We start from the raw sequence: 13,198 nt of genomic DNA on the forward strand, positions 1-13,198 counted from the left end.
TTTATTCAATATTCTGCAAAAATAATGTAAAGACTAAAAAGTGCTGAGTATTCAGAACATTGTGTGTTACTGTGAATGTGAGTCTTCAGTCAAAAGATGTTGCAAAATGATTTTTTAAAATAATGCTAAGGAATACCTTAGGGATTGGACATACAGAGTAATAAAGCTATATTAGAGATTGTTCTTTGGAGAGCCTCTTTGAAATACTTTGCTTAGTTTTCTAACATTTAGATGAGTGTCGCTAGTCAGTACTTTGAAAATCAGATCAGTTTCTAAATATTTAGCTATGATCAATCTCAATAATTATCAGTGATTCAACATTAACCTGAAGACAATATAAAATTGTATGTTCATTAATTATTTTGATGAACGTAATATCTATTGAGTTTGGCAATATAGCAATAATGGGTGATCTCCGACTACCAGTTTTATAATTCTGAATGAGTTTGTTAATTTAGTAAAAATAAACCTAGTATAGTTATGTAGTAATGGCTAGAATAAATGCCTCCTTTTTTGACTATTGTATCCTAGTATAATCAAGTACCTATAGCAGTGTTGGTGTGAATTCCATAATGATAGTATGGAAAACAGAAATAATGTCCTGAATAACATACCAATCACTTAGAAAACAGAATTGCAGGTGTGGCAACTTCTTTCAAAATGGCTCTATTGTGAGAGCAGTTATCCTTGAAGAGTTGGTCTTACATGGCAATTACACACGCTAAACATTTTACTATGCTTAACCAGGTTTGTCCCAAGCACGTTAGCTATATTTCTATTTTACGAATTTCAAGGAAACGTACGAGAAGTTACATGGACGAGAGTCATGCATTTTATAATGGAAAATCTTAACCAAATCCTATACCTAAGACAAAAAAGTCTTAAAAGATATGTTCTCACTGTAACTATTAATACTTAGAACAATGATGTGTAATAAACCTCACACACTGTTCTCACACACCAGTGTATTGAGATGTCCTAATTAAGAACCATCACCTTAGGGTACCAGGAAAGTATATCTTAAAGATTTTTAATATGCTGGGTACATTAGTTTGCTGGGTCTATTGTAACAAAGTATCACAAACGGAGTGACTTAAACAACAGAAATTAATTGTCTCCCAGTTCTGGAGATGAGAAGTCCAAAATCAAGGTGCTGGCAGGATTGGTAACTTCTGAGGGCTGTGAGGGGAAAATTTGGTCTAGAACTCTCTCTTTGGCTTATAGGCAGCCATCTTCTCTTCGTCTGTGTTTCTTCATTGTCTCTCTGTGTGTCTTTCTGTGTTCAAATGTGCCCCTTTCATAAATGTAGCAGTCGTATTGGATTACAGCCCATTCTAAAGATCTCATTTTAAGTTGATTACCTCTGTAAAGACACTGTCTCCAAATGAGGCTACATTCTGAGATACTGAGGTTTATGATTCCAACATATCTATTTTTTCATTTTTGTCAGAGACAAAATAGGATGCTAGTCTCCCCAGGGTGGAGTACAGTGGCTATTCACTGACCCCATCATAGCACACTGCAGCCTTGAACTCCTGGGCTCAGCCTCCTGAGTGGCTGGGACTACAGCACATGTCTAATCCAACATAGCTAATTTCTGAAGGGCAGGACACAATTCAACTCATCCCACTTGATTTGAAACTAAAAAATGCTTGGAATGTTAAAATTAATCTCTGAGAAGATGAGCACACAGCTGCTTAAGTCCAGAGTACCAGCAAATGCCAAGTGAGGAAGAGAATGCAAACATTTTTGTGAACAATTCTCACAGAGAGAAATTAAAACATGAAAGACCAAGAAATAAACATGGGAATCGGGAGCAAAAAAACCAGTTTGAGGAAAGATGTTGAGGTAAAACGTTAGTTGATCTAGGTGATAAATGTAAGGAAATCTTTAATTACTGATGCTTCTCTTAATTTAGGCCCAGACCTATGAGTATTCCTAAGGGAATATATGGCTATTCCTCCTCCAGGTGACCCTAAAAGCTGATAATTGTAGATGTATCCCTATTCATGTATTTCTGTCTGCCATTCAAAATTGCTGATAATAAAAAATAATTAGTTTTTCATTAACACATTTTTCTCATGTATTTTCTCTTTACCCACTAAAAATTAGATGAAAAACAAATACATTGGTTAAGAATGATGTGAAATATTTCCAAGAAGAAGCAGGTACATTAAATAGGTTATAATTTCTAAATATAAACATCCTTTTTAGAAATGATTCTAACAACTATTTTCAAAGATTGCAGAACACACACACACACACACACACACACACACACACACACACACATTCACATACTTTCTGTTAAATGAGGCTATCAAGGCTATAGCCTAGGGCTTGGCTTGATGTCCAGGACCAGCTGTATAATTTGTGGTGTCCAGTGCAAATGAAAATGCAGGGCACCTGGTTCATGAATTATTAAGAATGGAAAGACAAAGACAACAGAACATCAAGCCAAGTGTGGGTCCTCCCAAGCATGGGGTCCTGTGTGGCTATGAGTCATGAGACCATGAAGTTGACCCTTTAACATCACATGGCCCCTGAGAGGTGTACAGCTCTTCTCTAAGCTCTTATGCCTCAGAGAATAATTTTCACTCTACGAGACTTTTCTCATTATATAAGAAGAAGAAGATCTTAAAATTTAACAGTTAGACTAACAAATTATTTGAAGACTTAATAAAATTTGAAGGATAAGGAAAGGAAAAACAGGATGTGACCCCATTTTTGCATACAAATAAAAACTTTTGCTCTCTTATTATTTGCTTATTGTTGACTCTTTCCTCTTCTCCTTCATGCCCTCATCTCCCCCTTCCACACATCTAACCATAATGAGTGGAAGCATGATCTCATGTGCTTGTGTAATTAGGAAAGCATTGGTTATGTTTTCTGTTTTATTTTTAAAGGAGTTAAATCAAGAAAAATAATAAACGTTGTATAGCACCTTACAGAAATGGATTTGCATACATTACTCATCTTTGCTTTAGGCACCATCAAGAATTCAGATGAAAAAAATGTTTTGTGAATAACAATTGTGCCTTTATAAAGGCTAAATGAGACTTTCTCCTGGGTTAGAGGTAAAAAACCAAATGAACTGAGTGAGTTTTTGTTTAACTCTCTACTTCTCATTAAAGACATGGTGCTGTGTCATATTAAGGCATGATGATTTGACAACTTGAATTCCTGAGAACCTGTTCAGCTGGGGAGAAACCTCTTGGTCACTATGCATCTGTGTGCCCTAGAATCTCCCCTAAGTTGCTGCTCTTATCTGCAGCTGCTCCATGGGCTTTGGAGAAAACCCTGTCCTTTCTGTGATGGCGCATCACTTTTCCAGGGACTTCTGCCTATTCAGCAGACGCAGGGAAATCCCTGAAAGAATAGATGAAAGGCCAGGTTCACAAGCCTTCCTCAGCCCCCACCCAAGAGTGAGTGATGGGGAAAAAAAAAGATTAGTGTGCTTATAGTAAGTAAATTTTAATAAGACCATTCAATAGGAAATGTTTCTGTTTGCATAATATAAGATCAGTAGCATTTATGATTTCAGCAAAGCAGGCTAATCTAATTTCTGATATTTCAGGTAGAATGATATGTAAGATAATTTCTCTCAAATATTTACTCTGTAAGATTGCATTTCTAGAAAGATTGTGTCTTGGGGAGGAAAACAGAGGAGACTGTTCTTTTAAAAAGGGTATCTGGATCCCTTTACTTTCTCCCTCAAACCGCTGATGATTGACAAGTGATAGCCATTACTTTGAAGAGCAGGAATTTGTGACTTCTTTGACCTATTGCTTGCTATAGGTAGCATCACTTTCTAGCAATATTCTCAAAATTAATATTATTTAATTTTATCATTAAACAAATAAAATTAATATTTGTTCTGCATGGATCAAATTATAAAATATATATAAAAATAATAAACCCTAATCTCTATGATAAGATCATTGTATTTTGATGCATATACCTAAATATAATATTGTTAGCAACATGTAATACCCATCCCAGTGGAAAGAGAAGTATTAAAATATTTTCTATTCTATGCTGACTTTGGCCCAGAACTTCCAGCACCCATTTCTCCACCCAGGCTGCTTTTAACAGTTGAAGATTCTAGATGCATCACTGATCACACATTTGAAATAGCCGTTTCTGTTATCTTCAGAATGTGAAACCGAGTTACACCTGGCAAGATTCAAAATCCTGACTAAACAACTTCCATCTCCCAAATTTACTCTAGAATACAATATTTTATCATTAAAAAAAAAATCTACATTCAGGCCAGGCGCAGGGGCTCATGCCTGTAATTCCAGAACTTTGAGAGGTTGAGGCGGGCTGATGGCTTAAGCCCAGGAGTTCAAGATCAGCTCCGGCAACATGGTGAAACCGTGTCTCTGCAACAAAACAAAACAAAACCAAAAAGCAGCCAGGCATGGTGGCACATACCTGTAGTCCCAGGTACTCTGGAGGCTGAGACAGAATAATTGCTAGAACCTCAGAGGTCAAGCCTGCAGTGAGCCATGATCACACTACTGCACTCCAGCCAGGGAAACAGAGTGAGACGCTGTATCAAAAAAAAAAAAAAAAAAAATCTACTTTTAAGGCGACTTTTCCTACACTGCAAAACAATGTGGCTATACTGTACAAATAGCAAAGGCTATTGTAAAAATAATCATTAAGCCACAAATCTAAAGCTATAGAGAAATTAAAAAGAGTTTAAATGTGCTCTGGACATTGACTTAAAAGCATCTTCACAGAGATGGTTTAAATTTTACGAATTGCAAATGTAACATTGGCTTAGCTACCAGGATTTAGATTTGTCACTCACGTCTGCAGAGCACATGCTCTGAGAAATAAAAGAAGATTGGCTAACTTGAGTTCAGTTCAATTAAATTTCCCTTGAAATTTTCAAAAAGGGCTATTATTTGAAATAAAGATGTTGAAATATTTGCACCCTAGTGCTTTATGATAATTTCTATAGTATATTTCTTTACAAAGCAATTTAAAAGTTCTTTATTGTTAACACTGAGTCATGCAACTCTTTACATTTCTTCTAATTCAATCTGTCATATTTAGACATGTGGCAATGTTTAAGATTTCCACTCCCTTGTAACAAGCTTATGAGCATTGTTGCAAAAAATGAAACCCACGAAAGCCTGAGGAAAGACACATACATGATGTATTCAGGCGATATAAAAAAGCAATTACCCTTTGAAAACTGGTGAGTGATTGAAAACATACTTGTGGTGATACAAGATGCTAAGTAAAACATGGCTCATGCTTTGAGTTTTCTGAGTCTTTGGAAGCAGATCGGGGTTGTTTGAATATGAGACAGCTGTCATCTGTCTGCCTGCGTTGGTCAGTGACTTAAGATCTCACAGCCAGGCAAGGACTTATTTTCAACCTCTCATTTCATGAATTCTTCTTTTACCAAAACAGGACCAGAAAAGCAGAGGGTGATATATCTGTCAAGACTAGCTAACAGGTCACATATGTGCTTTTCAGGATGATCACTAGCTGCTATCTGTGTCAACTTAAAATAAATGGTTAACGTGCATATGGGCATATGCAGTAAAAGTAGAAGGAACAACATGAACAGAATAGTCCTTGTTGGGTAAATTGCCTTGCTGGCTATTTTTAAAAATGGAAAACACGGTACTCATTGTCAGCTTTTTTACACACGTTTCAAAGTTTAACACCATCGGAGGATGAGAGATCCCCTTTGTTGGTGGAATACCCATTGGATTTAGCTCCTTGAGAACTTCAGAATTCTAAGCCTGGTGTGCCACCAACATGGCTTGACAGTATCAGAATCAGCCACAGTATGTGGCACAGATAGCCAGTGTCTTTTTTTCTCAGAACGTGACTCTGGTAAGCCTTGCTTTCTGTTGAAATATTCTCAACCTACTGATATGCACTTTGAGTTTTTGTAATTAAAAGTATTTTAAAACACTCTTTGTCTCTATTTTGGGGCATTGATAAGACATCCACACCCAATTAATTTGATTGGAGTTGTAAGTATATCATCACATGACTACAAATAAGTAATTAGACTAATTAGAAAATTTTCTGCAAGATCTAGACCTAAAATAGAAATTTGGTTTAATATGCAATGACTTAACCAATTGTATCACACTCTACTTAGGGAAAGACAGTAAAGAGCTACGTAGTTTATTGAGTGTTTAGTCAGCGTTGGGTTTACAAATATCATTGCACTGAATTCTTCCAACATCCCTGATAGGAAATTATTATCATACCTATTTTATAGATGAGAAAACAGAGGATCTGAATGATTGTGTAACTCTCCCAAGTTATTTTTTATAAGTGACAGATCCAAAATTTTGATTCATGGCTGTCTGATATCAAAGAACAGGGGTTACCAAAAACAGTGTCTGTCTGTATCAGAATCCTCTCAACAAGAAGATTTCTGAGTTACTTCCATTGAAATTCAGTCGATCTTGGGTTAGAGAGGGAATGAGTGAGTAAGGAATTGGTGTCTATTCAAAGCTCAACAAGATATTCTGCGGCTTATTTAGGCCTTGAAACCACTGACTCGTAGATGGAAAAAGAGAAGCTATGCCCATTCCAGCACACTATTTAGGTGAGTAGTACCCTGTCAAGCCAGGAAAAGGACTACCCTTCCAACAGATGTGACCATTATGAAGATGTAAAAGTATGAAACCCTGAGATGATTTAACATTCTTACTTTATAACGAATTTCTTTTCTTTTGGTTCTAGTTCATCACACTCATGAAAACATGTCTGCCCAGGTAGCTCATCTCCTGGGAAAGAATATATTGACCAGCTAATCTAGACACGTCAGCCCTTTCATTAAGGTTTAACACAGTGATCTCTGTGAGTGGTGGTTTTGTGACTCCCCAGCTTCTAGACAATGTGTGTACCAAGAATTCACCTTCAAGTTTGAAGGCTGGACCCTGGACCTTTATGCATCCAAACAAGCAAGTGCCACCCTGAATGAATGTCTAGCAGTAGCCTTCTCTGGGTGATGCACACACCCTCCTCTCAGAAGGGGACAGCAAGGCTTCCACTCATGCCTGCAGCTCCTGGTGTTAGAATTTGGTGGGGAAAAGGGTCATTGACCTAGTGCCAACAAACGAAAATAAAATAAAATGTTTACAGATTGGTAGACAGTCAATAAACTGGGTGCTCTTCCCTCAAATATAGCAAATTACAATTAAGTTTTTGCTTACTAAAATGCAACTTTATTTTAGCCTGAGATATTCCCAGAGCAATCTGACAGAAGTCTTGAATGCAGAGACACAGATTTAGAGACAAGTTCTTAGTTGTTTGTGACATTTTGTCAATCATACAAAGTATATGTGCTTTGCTAGTTAAAATCTGAGATAATATTATTTTCTCTATTAGGCAGGGATTACCTCACCAAAGGCCTCATACATTAAAAAAAAAGAGTTATATTAATTATTTGAGAATATTTGCCCTAACACTAAGACAAAAAGTTTTACCAAAAATAAGTCTGTAGAAATTTTTACAATGTTAAATGATAGTTGAACAACAGACTAGGAAGATAATATTAGAAACCATGCTTTCTAATAGTATTCATTAGGGTGATAATGTGAACTTTGTTATCACTTATCTTTGGTAAAATCACATAGGTATGTCTTGGTGTTGGCAGCAATAAGATTATCTCAAAATCAGGTTAAACATTCTCAAGTGTAGAAATCCATTCAATCCTTAAAGCAAGGCAAATATTTGAAAAGTAAAATAGAAACCGATTACATATTATTTTCAGCTGACGGCTTCCACTGCAGAGAGTTGGGATGGGCAATAGATTCACAGGAAGCTATTTCCCTTCTTGACACACCTGCTCAGAAGTTTACTTGGAACCAGAACATGGAGCAAGGCCAGGCGTTGGGCCCAGCGTCCTGTCGCCTGTGATTCTTTCTTGTGTTCTTTTTTTTTAGCAATACCCTTGATTTCAGAGTTGGTGGGGATGAAGGAGCAGGGCTGCAGGAGGGAGAAGCTGAACCTTAACAACTTTCATGGGGAGCTGTACTGAATGCCAGTCACCAAATCAGCTCCGATGTCCCTATTTAAATGAAGACATTTTTGGATGGAAGTATTTTTACTCTGTGCCTACCTTCTGCCTATTTTTTTTTAAAGTAAATGTATGTAGTTCATAGACTTTAGAAAATATAGTTCCAGGGCCAAACACGATGGCTCATACCTGTAATCCCAGCACTTTGGGAAGCTGAGGTGGGCAGATCGCTTGAGGTCAGAAGTTCAAGATCAGCCTGGCCAACATGGTGAGACTGCCATCTCTGCTAAAAATACAAAAATTAGCCAAGCATGGTGGCACACACCTGTAATCCCAACTACTTTGGAGACTGAGGCAGGAGAATCACTTGAACCCTTGGAGGCAGAGGTTGCAGTAAGCTGAGATCACACCACTGAACTCTAGTTTGGGAGACAGAGCAAGTTGAAAGGGAGGGGAAGGATGAGTATAGTTCCTGAAAGGAGAAGTTGTAGTGCATATTATTTACACAATAATAAAATATCTATCCCTCAGTACTAGAGGGTATGTGCTTAGTTTAGTTTTCTGATGAGGTATATACTTTTAACATTGCAAAATCCAAGAAGCAGAATATCTTTTTTTAAAAAATGGTTGGTAAACTATGGCTAAGGAAGCCAAATCCCTGCTGTGGCCTATTTTTGTAAATAAAGTTTTATTAGAACATAGCCACACCCATTCATGCAGTATTGCTTCTGGTGACTTTTTTTTTTGCCCTCATGAACCTTAAATTTTATTTTTTTATTTTTATTATTATTTATTTAAATAGCTTTTGTTGTTATCTGGATGAGTTACATAGTGATGAATTCTGAGATCCGGTGTACCCATCACCTGAGTAGCGTATGTACGTTATACTAGTTTTTTTTATCCCTAGCACCCCTCTTACCTTCCCCCTTTAAGTCTCTAAAGTCCATTATATCACTTTGTGTGCCTCTGTATGCTCATAGCTTAGCTCCCACTTACAAGTGAGAATATACGATTTTTGATTTTCCACTCCTGTGTTACTTCACTTAGAATAATGGCTTCCAGCTCCATCCAAGTTGCTGCAAAAGACAGTATTTCATTTGTTTTAGCTGTTGAGTAATATTCTATGGTGTATATATAGGTTATGCTAGGATTAAAACCGGCACATCAGAAAGAAGAGGCTGTGCTGGAATTTGGAGGCCATTCAAAAATCCAGCCCAGCAAGTCGAATGGTTTGTTTTCAACATTTATTTAACCTCCTTCTGCTATCAAGAAACCTGAGAGCCCTCTGAGGAAGTTTATGCTGACGGAAATGGAGAAAGTGTACATTGTTTTTGAGTTGTTTTGTTAAAGCTCCTAGATGGCAAGAGTGTGTGTTTGATAATTAGGAATGTTTGCCCAGCTTGTAGAGATGTTATAGGCTTAAATCTTTGAACCAACCAAGACTGGGTATCCTGCCATGCTGACTTAGGAAAGCAAATGTTGTTAGAAGCCTTGAAATAATCTTAAATTCTGTCCTTGAAATAGCTATAAATGAACTTGGCCTCTGTTCAACATAGGCCAGTGAAGAGAACATGCCAGGGGGAAATGTTTTTGTCCACCCTGGAATGGCCAGCTGTCGCTGCGTGCCAGCAAACGGAGGGCACAGAATGGCCGGATCTGTGGGAATAAGCAAACAGTTCTGTTTGCTCCACAGAAACTCATTTCCCTGGGCTTCATATTGACAATTGTGAGCTATATTTACAAAGGGATTTGTATGCAAAAGAAGCATCCACGAGTATAGTGGCAAATATTTATCTCAGCAGGTCTGGGAGCTACCCCACCCAGCTTGCTTTTTATGGAACCAGGTGATAACACATTTCAAAGAGCTGGTTTGAGAGGCAAGTGTTTACTAGCATGAAAATGTTCTTTAATTAGTATTTATCTCAGAGCCAGGGTGACATAAGTTGCTACTTATGCTGATACAGGAAGAGATAGAGATATTCTTGCAGGGAGGGAGAAAGGCGTAGTAGACATGCCTTTTGGATTTGGGGTATATGTTTATATTGGCTTGATTTGCCCCTAAATTATCTGGACCCAGTCTGGTCTTTGGTTAACCTGTATTTGAAATACGTAGTCTTCATGGTATCTAAAGGCACCGTGCCTCCTTTGGTCTTGAGAACAATGTCAAGTTGTACACTGCATAGGCAATTCAATATTTCATCTTGGTGCTTCATAAAAGTTACTTTTTATCCCAACGTGGATGAGTGGGAACTTTATACATCTCCCAGGAGCTGATTATCTCAGTAACTGCTAAAAATAAGTCATTTTTTTACTCAAAATAGTCAATGAAGAAATATCCTTTGCATCTTCCTGGGCTTTAATAATAAACATTAAAAACCTTGTTTCCATATAAAATGATTTAGAATCTGCGTGTTGCTTATAATAGCTTGGCACATAGTATGGACTCAATTACCTATTTCTCTATTAATTTTTTCAAGTATTTGCAAGAATGATTATTTATAGCATGGTTTTTTAAAAAGGAGAATATAGACTACATTTTCTATTTTTCTCATGGCCAATAATAATACTTACTGCTTGCATAGCATTTTTATGTGCTAGTCTCTGTTCTTAACACTACCATATAATAATTTATTTCATTCTCAGGCAACCTTATGAGACCCGCATTAGTAAGTATGCCTATGTTTTCTGATGGGGGCACTGAGGCACAGTGTTCAATCATTCGTCAGGGCTAATATAGCTAATAGGTGGCACAGCTGAGACAGAAACCCAGGGTGTCTGAGCACTGATTGTGTGTATTTGGCCATTGTTCTATTCTACCAATCCAGAGGTCAAATGTATTCACATACTAAGAAATGCCCCAGAAACTCACTCTTCTTCAGCACTCTCTTAAACTAGCTTCTTGTTTATTGGTGCTTCTGCAGCACTTTGATAGGTGTTCATTATGGCGAACACACACCAAGATCCTGAATTCCATGTGAATCAATAATAGACTGCACAATACTTCTGTGATATTTAGAGTTGAGAAGGTAATCAACAGAGAGCACAATAGAATTAACTTATTAAAACATGTCATTAACTAGGACGTCTGTTTACTCTTTTCAGCATGATAGATCAAAAGTTGTTCTTACAGTATTTGGGAAGATAGCTTTCAGATGATGACTTTTAACCTCATAAGAAGATCAGAGTTAATGACTCTGTTTATGGGAAATTTTGCCAGTCTCAGTAACACTGCATGTTTATTTTCAAAACTAAGTAATCATTGCCATATTTCTGGTGCCTTCCCATAAAAGCAAGAATACTTGTTCTACTCATTTCTAATATAGCCTATTAAGAGGACTTTTTGTTTTTGATTTCTAGCAATTCATGTCTGTAACCTCTAACATGCCAATTTATGATTTTGAAGTACTTTAAGGATTTTTTGTCTATCATACTTGTCCTTTATTTCCTTCTCTACTAAATTTAGAAGATAGCATATGCCTAAAAATATCCATCCAGTCAGTTTTTATATGGAAATACAATTATTGTTTAACTAAAAATCTCTCCTGTTATTTTGTTATTTCTATCTATAGCCTACTTCAACAATAAAATTTACTTACAAAGCACTTCAGAGTCAAGCCTATTTAAACACATATTTAAAATGAAATATGTGTTAGCCCTACAAGACCAGCATAACACTGGTGTGATTTGTCGTCTCTATTATGCTGCTAGTAGCTTCACATGCTCCAGGAAGAGCAATGATATGCTATGCAGGCTTTGAGAAAGACCAATTTTAGGTTTCTTAATTACCGATAGTTGGAATGTGATTGGAATTTTCTGAGATTAAGTTAGATATCTAATCTACATTGTCTCATTCACATGCTCACAAACTCAGATTTATAAGAACCATGAGTTCCTTTGTTTTCAACAACCCAATTTAATATCTATTTTGAGACACAATCCTACTGGACTGGCAGGACTTTTAAACCAAAGTGTTTTAAAAAATATCCTCACCTTCATTCCTTCCATCCCATCAACCTGGGCACCATCAGACAACCATTTCAGACTCGGGGTCTTCTCTGTTCCCAGGAGCTAAGGGAGAGCCAGCAGCTCCTCACTTCAACCTTCTGACTTCTCCCCCATGACTAGGGAGAATCACTTGTTAATTCAGGAGCAGTAGTGCTATTCTCATTTCTTATGACCAAGCCGTTTCTACCCCTTCCCATCCCATTTTGCAATCCTTGTTTTAAAAAATATTATTTTAGCCGGGCGCAGTGGCTCAAGCCTGTAATCCCAGCACTTTGGGAGGCCGAGGCGGGTGGATCACGAGGTCAAGAGATCGAGACCATCCTGGTCAACATGGTGAAACCCCGTCTCTACTAAAAATACAAAAAATTAGCTGGGCGTGGTGGTGTGTGCCTGTAATCCCAGCTACTCAGGAGGCTGAGGCAGGAGAATTGCCTGAACCCGGGAGGCGGAGGTTGCGGTGAGCCGAGATTGTGCCATTGCACTCCAGCCTGGGTAACAAGAGCGAAACTCTGCCTCAAAATATATATATATATATATATATATTATTTTAACCTTCTTTGCAAAACTTTATACATTTCCATAAAGGCCTGGACTTTTGCAATGCAAAAGTTTAGTTCCCAGCCTGAACTGCTATGATAACAGTGAGAAAATTTAGAAATGGAATAAAGAAGTCCAAGAAGAGCAACAGAAGATAATATTTCAAAATATTGCCCTTTTCTATAGGAATTATTATAAACTAGGCTTTTGACATCATCCTCAACTTGTAACTGAGAAAACTGAGGCACAGAGAGATTTAGTAATATACTCAAGGCAACTCAGTGAGTAAGTAGCAGGGTTGAAAGTCAAACCAGGCAGCCTGACTTCAGAGACTGTTCTCTTAACCACCACACTCTACTGACTGTCAATATATAGAAAGGGCAATATTTTGAAATATAATCTTATGTTGTTCTTGGACTTCCTTTTTTCCATTCTGAAATTTTCATTTTATATTTGAGTTTACAGGTTTACGGCATTGAGAACAGTTCCTGGTACAAAGTAAGTGCTATGCCACCATTACTGCTATTATGATTATTAGAACAAAAGTCTTATTTTTCACTTGTTCCTTGTGGCTGAACCAAAAAAAAAATCCCTCGATGTAGAAAGCTTGAACCATGACTTTCACGCATATTACATTTCATTCAGTAA

The sequence above is a fragment of the Saimiri boliviensis genome, chromosome 1, assembly GCF_048565385.1.
Source record: "Saimiri boliviensis isolate mSaiBol1 chromosome 1, mSaiBol1.pri, whole genome shotgun sequence".
In the NCBI taxonomy this organism is placed as follows: Eukaryota; Metazoa; Chordata; class Mammalia; order Primates; family Cebidae; genus Saimiri; species Saimiri boliviensis.